The 7,391-nt window shown below is 43.5% G+C and overlaps 1 long non-coding RNA gene across 1 annotated transcript; it reads right to left on the minus strand.

Moving 5' to 3' along the window:
* Positions 1-1,295: 1,295 nt before the first annotated feature.
* Positions 1,296-3,811, minus strand: LOC146797764 (uncharacterized). Its single transcript, XR_014969043.1, has 3 exons — positions 3,576-3,811; positions 2,257-3,255; positions 1,296-1,936 (listed from the first exon to the last, which is right to left on the minus strand). It is a non-coding gene; the product is annotated as an uncharacterized LOC146797764 (long non-coding RNA).
* Between the last annotated feature and the right edge of the window lie 3,580 nt (positions 3,812-7,391).

Here is a 7,391-nt window from a genome sequence, read left to right on the forward strand (position 1 = left end):
TTCAAAGGCTGTATAGGAAGATGGAATATTATGTAGTGATGCTGGTTAGGCTTCACCATGCAATGCTCTCACAATATCCCAAAGATGGTCCTTGGGTTCACAATAATAAATACTTAGCTCAGTCCAGGTAGAGTGACAAAGAGCATTCAGGCTATACTAGAGAAACGTGATAAGCATTTCAGAATACAACATGGATGATAAGTAATTGACACAACTCGAAAGAAATTCAACACCAATGTATAAAAATAAAACAGCATTCTATCTTAGATTAGACACCAAAATGAACAAGATCAGATACATATAATTGGAGTTATGGATTTTAGAAGAAAACATAATTCACAGAAATTCACTTATGCAAAACGTTTGCATTATTGTCAATGGGAAAAAGTAGTAGTGCCAATTGGTCACTTTCAGGTCGAGTTGCAGGGAACTCAAGGAGGGTATAGGTTTACTTTGCTTGAGAAGCCTGGGTGCAGAGTTGTCCTGGCTATCCTCCGTGCTGAAGCGGAAGCCGCAGGAGAGCAGGTTTTACTGCTTACAGAGTGCTAGTGGGGTACAGGGTGCAAATAGTCAGAACCTAGCCACTGCTGATGTTGGATGAAGGTTTTGAGGCATTCCCTTGAGGTGCAGTGACAAGTAAAGAGGTGGCTGGCTGACTGTCTAGCATCAAGCCTTGGCAACAGTATGCACAATAGAAGGTTAATTTAATGTCCAGAGGTCCTGAGGAACACGGTAACCTCCTGAAACTTCTTGGAGGCCAGGACTACATTTTCCACAATGCACTGGACCATCTACTTCTGGGCGATCCCTCGGAGGGCCCAATGGCCAGACATTCGTCTGTTCTGGTATTTTGTTTATACAGAGGACTAGTGCCACTAGTTCAGGTGAGTCTGGTGATGCCTTTGGCTCCCAATGGGATTCCTCTGTCTGGGGGAAGTGAGCTTTGTTCCAGGATAAGTTGTGTTCATGCAATTCCAGGAAGGTTTTCACAGGTGCTGAGTGTCACACCTTTGGTTTGTGCAGCTCCTATTGTCACAGACACTGGTCTCTTCTTTTGTCCTTGTTGCAAGCCAGATCAGAACTGAAGTTCTGGTGTCAGGGGAAGCCCTTAAATCCTAGATTTATGGTCATGAGGGGTGTGGGTGCAAGTGGCCAATGGGATACTAGCCCAGTGGCTAATCTCCCCCTGAGGTGGTCACGTCTGGAGATGTAGGTCACCTTTTCTACACAGAACCCACCATTCTACCAATTTGAAAAATGGCTGTACAGTGCAGGTATCCCACCCTAGAGGTTTGGCTAGCCTTCTGAAGTACCTCCTAAATATCTAGTTTTCCCACCTGTCCAGGTGCAAATGTGGCTGGGCACGGGGGGACAGCTGGTTCCTCCTTTTGGAGGCAGCTGGGTTGCATATCACAGGTGACACAGCCTTTAAAGCTCACCACCTTGATGTGCCACTACACTAGTCAGCCTGTCTGGGAGCGAGGTATGATCTCCTTCCCAGCCAGGCCATTGTTTCTGACACCTGGGAGAGTTCACACCTCCTGGCTGGAGGTCAGATTCCTGTGTGTGTGGCATCTAGTGCAGGCTGGCAGCAGAGCGCAGGAAAGGCTGGGGTACCAGGTGGGCAACCTCTAAGGTAAACCAGTGGAGGAAACCATTTCAGTTCCATCAGGCTGCACAGCCCCGACATAATTTGAATCAAATGAATCAATTTCATATGCTTTTTTTATCCTATTTTTCTTCATTGTTTTCTTCATTATTTTCACCATACTTTTGTATCAATTTCTCTTAACTCATGTTCAATTCATTTTATCCAATCATAACTCGACGTCGATGTTCACAAAAACACAGGAGTGTGAAGTGGGTTTCACATGCCATGATTTTAATCCAATAACCCAATGCATTTCGGGAAATACATTCCCTTCTTCAGGGGTATCTACAAATACAAATGTATGTTACGTTTTAATTTTCTTCATAAGCTTAAAAGAACATTTGTTTGATAAGACACTTTCACAAGATTTTTTTAAATAACCAAATTCATCGGTTCTGGACTGTAAACTTATCTACTAAAACATTTGTGAATTAATTTCCCCGGAGCCACTAACATATTGCTTCCAAACTATTAAAACCCATCCTTAATCACACAAGTATAACCCAGCGCATTATCTCCCAATTGTTTTACCCTCTCGGTATGCCTAAGTACGATATGACTATTGCCATGAGTGTAAATACTGATATTTACTCATGTAAGCTTACCATAGCTTGCTGGTCAACCCGTCATCTTAAAATAATGAATTTCGTCCTTTCATTTCCCAGCGTGCAAAAGCACTTAAATCACATTCGTGTACGAGCTCAAACCGTTTATACTGAAACATCCTTAGTTGCCTTCCTTTCCTTGTTTCACATCACCTAGCAATTAACTACACGTGTGTACACCGGAAATCTAAATCGATAATGACAAAGGACTAACTAAGCTGCGCTTCAACGGTTATTTAAATCGGCCTCACTACATCTCCCAGAATGCCTTATGTTATAACCCCCCTCCATACACTAATTCACATTACTTCATTTTATCAAACAACTCCTTTCACAGTCCTTTCATAAGATAGTTCATCCTTATCAAAATCTTCGTAATGATTTCTTGTGTAAAGTGCTTCCCTCTTCATAATGGTATGATACGAAAGGAAACCCGAACTCCTGAGCCTTTAACCATCTGTACCGCTGCTTTAGTATTCATCTTTCTTCCTGCTTCTGATAACTTCCTTTATTCTCCTTGTAATCCTGGGTGCAATCTCAGTTGAGACGAAAAAATTCATGCAATGAGATATGTAGAGTGAGATGCACACCTTGTAATCCGTGTTGTAAACTTTCTTTAATTGAGTTTTCTTTGGTCATTTAAATTTTGCAAGCGTGCAATACCTGCTCCGCGCTTCGTCTCGTTGCGCTGCAACATAACTAAACCAGTGGAGGAAACCATTTCAGTTCCATCAGGCTGCACAGCCCCGACATAATTTGAATCAAATGAATCAATTTCATATGCTTTTTTTATCCTATTTTTCTTCATTGTTTTCTTCATTATTTTCACCATACTTTTGTATCAATTTCTCTTAACTCATGTTCAATTCATTTTATCCAATCATAACTCGACGTCGATGTTCACAAAAACACAGGAGTGTGAAGTGGGTTTCACATGCCATGATTTTAATCCAATAACCCAATGCATTTCGGGAAATACATTCCCTTCTTCAGGGGTATCTACAAATACAAATGTATGTTACGTTTTAATTTTCTTCATAAGCTTAAAAGAACATTTGTTTGATAAGACACTTTCACAAGATTTTTTTAAATAACCAAATTCATCGGTTCTGGACTGTAAACTTATCTACTAAAACATTAGTGAATTAATTTCCCCGGAGCCACTAACATATTGCTTCCAAACTATTAAAACCCATTCTTAATCACACAAGTATAACCCAGCGCATTATCTCCCAATTGTTTTACCCTCTCGGTATGCCTAAGTACGATATGACTATTGCCATGAGTGTAAATACTGATATTTACTCATGTAAGCTTACCATAGCTTGCTGGTCAACCCGTCATCTTAAAATAATGAATTTCGTCCTTTCATTTCCCAGCGTGCAAAAGCACTTAAATCACATTCGTGTACGAGCTCAAACCGTTTATACTGAAACATCCTTAGTTGCCTTCCTTTCCTTGTTTCACATCACCTAGCAATTAACTACACGTGTGTACACCGGAAATCTAAATCGATAATGACAAAGGACTAACTAAGCTGCGCTTCAACGGTTATTTAAATCGGACTCACTACATCTCCCAGAATGCCTTATGTTATAACCCCCCTCCATACACTAATTCACATTACTCCGTTTTATCAAACAACTCCTTTCACAGTCCTTTCATAAGATAGTTCATCCTTATCAAAATCTTCGTAATGATTTCTTGTGTAAAGTGCTTCCCTCTTCATAATGGTATGATACGGAAGGAAACCCGAACTCCTGAGCCTTCAACCATCTGTACCGCTGCTTTAGTATTCATCTTTCTTCCTGCTTCTGATAACTTCCTTTATTCTCCTTGTAATCCTGGGTGCAATCTCAGTTGAGACGAAAAAATTCATGCAATGAGATATGTAGAGTGAGATGCACACCTTGTAATCCGTGTTGTAAACTTTCTTTAATTGAGTTTTCTTTGGTCATTTAAATTTTGCAAGCGTGCAATACCTGCTCCGCGCTTCGTCTCGTTGCGCTGCAACATAACTAAACCAGTGGAGGAAACCATTTCAGTTCCATCAGGCTGCACAGCCCGACATAATTTGAATCAAATGAATCAATTTCATATGCTTTTTTTATCCTATTTTTCTTCATTGTTTTCTTCATTATTTTCACCATACTTTTGTATCAATTTCTCTTAACTCATGTTCAATTCATTTTATCCCATCATAACTCGACGTCGATGTTCACAAAAACACAGGAGTGTGAAGTGGGTTTCACATGCCATGATTTTAATCCAATAACCCAATGCATTTCGGGAAATACATTCCCTTCTTCAGGGGTATCTACAAATACAAATGTATGTTACGTTTTAATTTTCTTCATAAGCTTAAAAGAACATTTGTTTGATAAGACACTTTCACAAGATTTTTTTAAATAACCAAATTCATCGGTTCTGGACTGTAAACTTATCTACTAAAACATTTGTGAATTAATTTCCCCGGAGCCACTAACATATTGCTTCCAAACTATTAAAACCCATCCTTAATCACACAAGTATAACCCAGCGCATTATCTCCCAATTGTTTTAACCTCTCGGTATGCCTAAGTACGATATGACTATTGCCACACCATCTCAACATGGAATTTGTGTCAGATGTGATAAGGCACGTTGTTGATACCAAACACAACATATTTAGGCGGTTGCCAACCTCGAGTTTGCCCTGGTGTCGGCCCATGTTATCCTATGGACCATCTATTTTCTTATAGTGTCTGTTAGAACCGGCGGTCTCTAGTTGGCAGAGGTATACACTTCTGACAAATAGGGACACACCAACTCTAGTCAGGGCAAGGGGATTACACACACAGATAACCCCTGCTACCCCCTTGGTAGCTTGGCAGAGCAGACAGGCTTATCTCAGAGGCAGTGTGTTAAGCATTTATGACCAAATACAGTAATAAAGTGAATACACTACAAATGGACACAACACAGGAGTTATTATAAAAATAGTATTTTTATATAAGGCTTAGCACAAGACCAAATAACGACAAAAATATACCACAATCTTAATAAATACTCTTTGGAAGGAAAAATAGTAGATCGGGTAAAGTTTCTTCTTAGGAAATAGTTCTTTAGCAACAAAAGTAAGTATTCTTCTGAAACACAGTTCTTGGCAACAATGTGACCCTCACAGGAGTCACACGACATTGAGTTTACGATATTCCCAAGGTTCGGCGTCGACCGCGAGGAGCGCTACGTCGAGCCTGGAGTTGCAACAGAACCCACAAACACAGTACCTTTGGAAATGAAGAAAACGATGATCCACGGCGTCGAGATGTCGGCGTCGAGGTCGGCGTCGATCGTGCCTCGGATTCGGGTCGATCTGCAGCGCCGTCGAGAGGTGTCGGGCCGGAGCAGCGCTCACGGCGTCGAGAAGGGCGTCGAGTCGATGCGATCAGCAGCGGCGTCGAGACTAGGGGTGGGCGGAATTTGCGCAATCGCGTTACGCAAATCTCCGCGAAACGGTAAAAAATCTCCGCGAACACGCAGAAATTTCGCGAACACGCGGAATTGCTTGTTCGCGGTACTTTTTTCCTGTTCGCGATCGCTGTTTGCGTGCTCGGGGTGAAATATCTCGCGAACACGCATATTGAGAACGCGAACAAGCAAAAAATTTCGCGAAGTCGCGGAACGCAGATTTTTGAGCAATTTCGCGTTCTCCGCGGAACGCGAAATTACCCAAATTCCGCAAATTCCGCGAACGGAACGGAATTTACCGCCCAGGCCTAGTCGAGACGGGGTCGCTTGGAGCTGGAGCCGATACTCACTACTCACTGGCGTCGATACTGGCGTCAAGACGGGGTCACTTGGAGCTGGAGCCGATACTCACTACTCCTGGCGTCGCTACTGGCGTCGATCGGGCCCGGCGGCCGGCGTCGAAGACTCGGAACACTGGAGCCGTTACTCACGATGTCGAGCTGAACTCGGCGGCGTCGGCGACGTCGAGACTGCAGATTTCCCCTGTGCACTGGAAATAACACTTTCCAGCAACCAGCAATTCAGCAGAGGATGAAGTCCTTTGGCCCTGTGACTTCAACAGGAGGCTGGCACTCTTCCAGCCCTTGGAGATTTTCTAGCAAGCTTTTTGAGAGTACACACCAAGTTCCTCTCTCCTTGTTCCTTGGCAAAAATAAAGAAGCAGCTTCAGGTTCCCCCCAGCAAACAGCACACTGGCAGAAGGGGGAGGCAAGTCCTTAGATCAGCAGGCTTCTTGTCCTTGGTAGAGGTTTCCTTGTCAGAAGTGATCTGAGTTCTTGGTTCAGGGGTCCTTCTCTTATACCCCATTTCTCCTTTGTTCCCTTTGTCCAAGCAGGGAAATTCCCCCTATCTCAGGTTTGTTGTGGGTGTTGCCAGGCAGAGGCACCTGGCCTATTCACTGAGCAGGGCAGGGTCCTCAGCCGCCCAGCAGGAGGCGGAGCCAGTATTGTCACTGGCAGGAGCAGGGCTATCAGTCGCCCAGCAGGAGGTGGAGCCAGAATTGTGCCAGGCAGGGCAGGCTACTCTTCCCTCACTCTATGTGTAAATGCCTCATTCACCCCACACTGACTCATTCAGACCTCTGGAGCCACCCAGCCCCTGACACACACACCAAACCAGCAGAGACCGGTGGATAGTTGGACAAGAAAATAGCCACTTTCTAAAAGGGCTATTTTCAAACACAGAATTTAAAAACCATCCATCATTAAGGGTGTGTTATTAAATTCTGAGTTCAGGGATACTAAACTCGATCTGCTACCATGCTCCCTGAGTCAGTTAGATTATAATGGAGTTAATAATCAGTCTGCCCAGTCTGGCCTATTGGAGGCAGGTAGCCCTTCAATAGTGAAAAACGAAAATGGCTGTAATTCACTATTAGGTCATGCCACACACATCAGGGCATGACCTACCTTTTACCCACAATGCACCCAGCCCTAGGGCCTACCATAGAGGTGTCTGAAATGTGGCAAAGTGAAGGTTTTAGAGACTGGCAAGTAGGTTTCCTTGCCAAGTCGACATGGCAGTCAGGGACTGCACGCAGGCTCTGCGATGGCAGGCCTGAGACACATTTTACACGCTGCTTCTGTGGGTGGCACAACCAGTGCTGCAAGCCCACCAGCAGCAGT

Source organism: Triturus cristatus, chromosome 9 (assembly GCF_964204655.1).
Source record: "Triturus cristatus chromosome 9, aTriCri1.1, whole genome shotgun sequence".
NCBI lineage: Eukaryota > Metazoa > Chordata > Amphibia > Caudata > Salamandridae > Triturus > Triturus cristatus.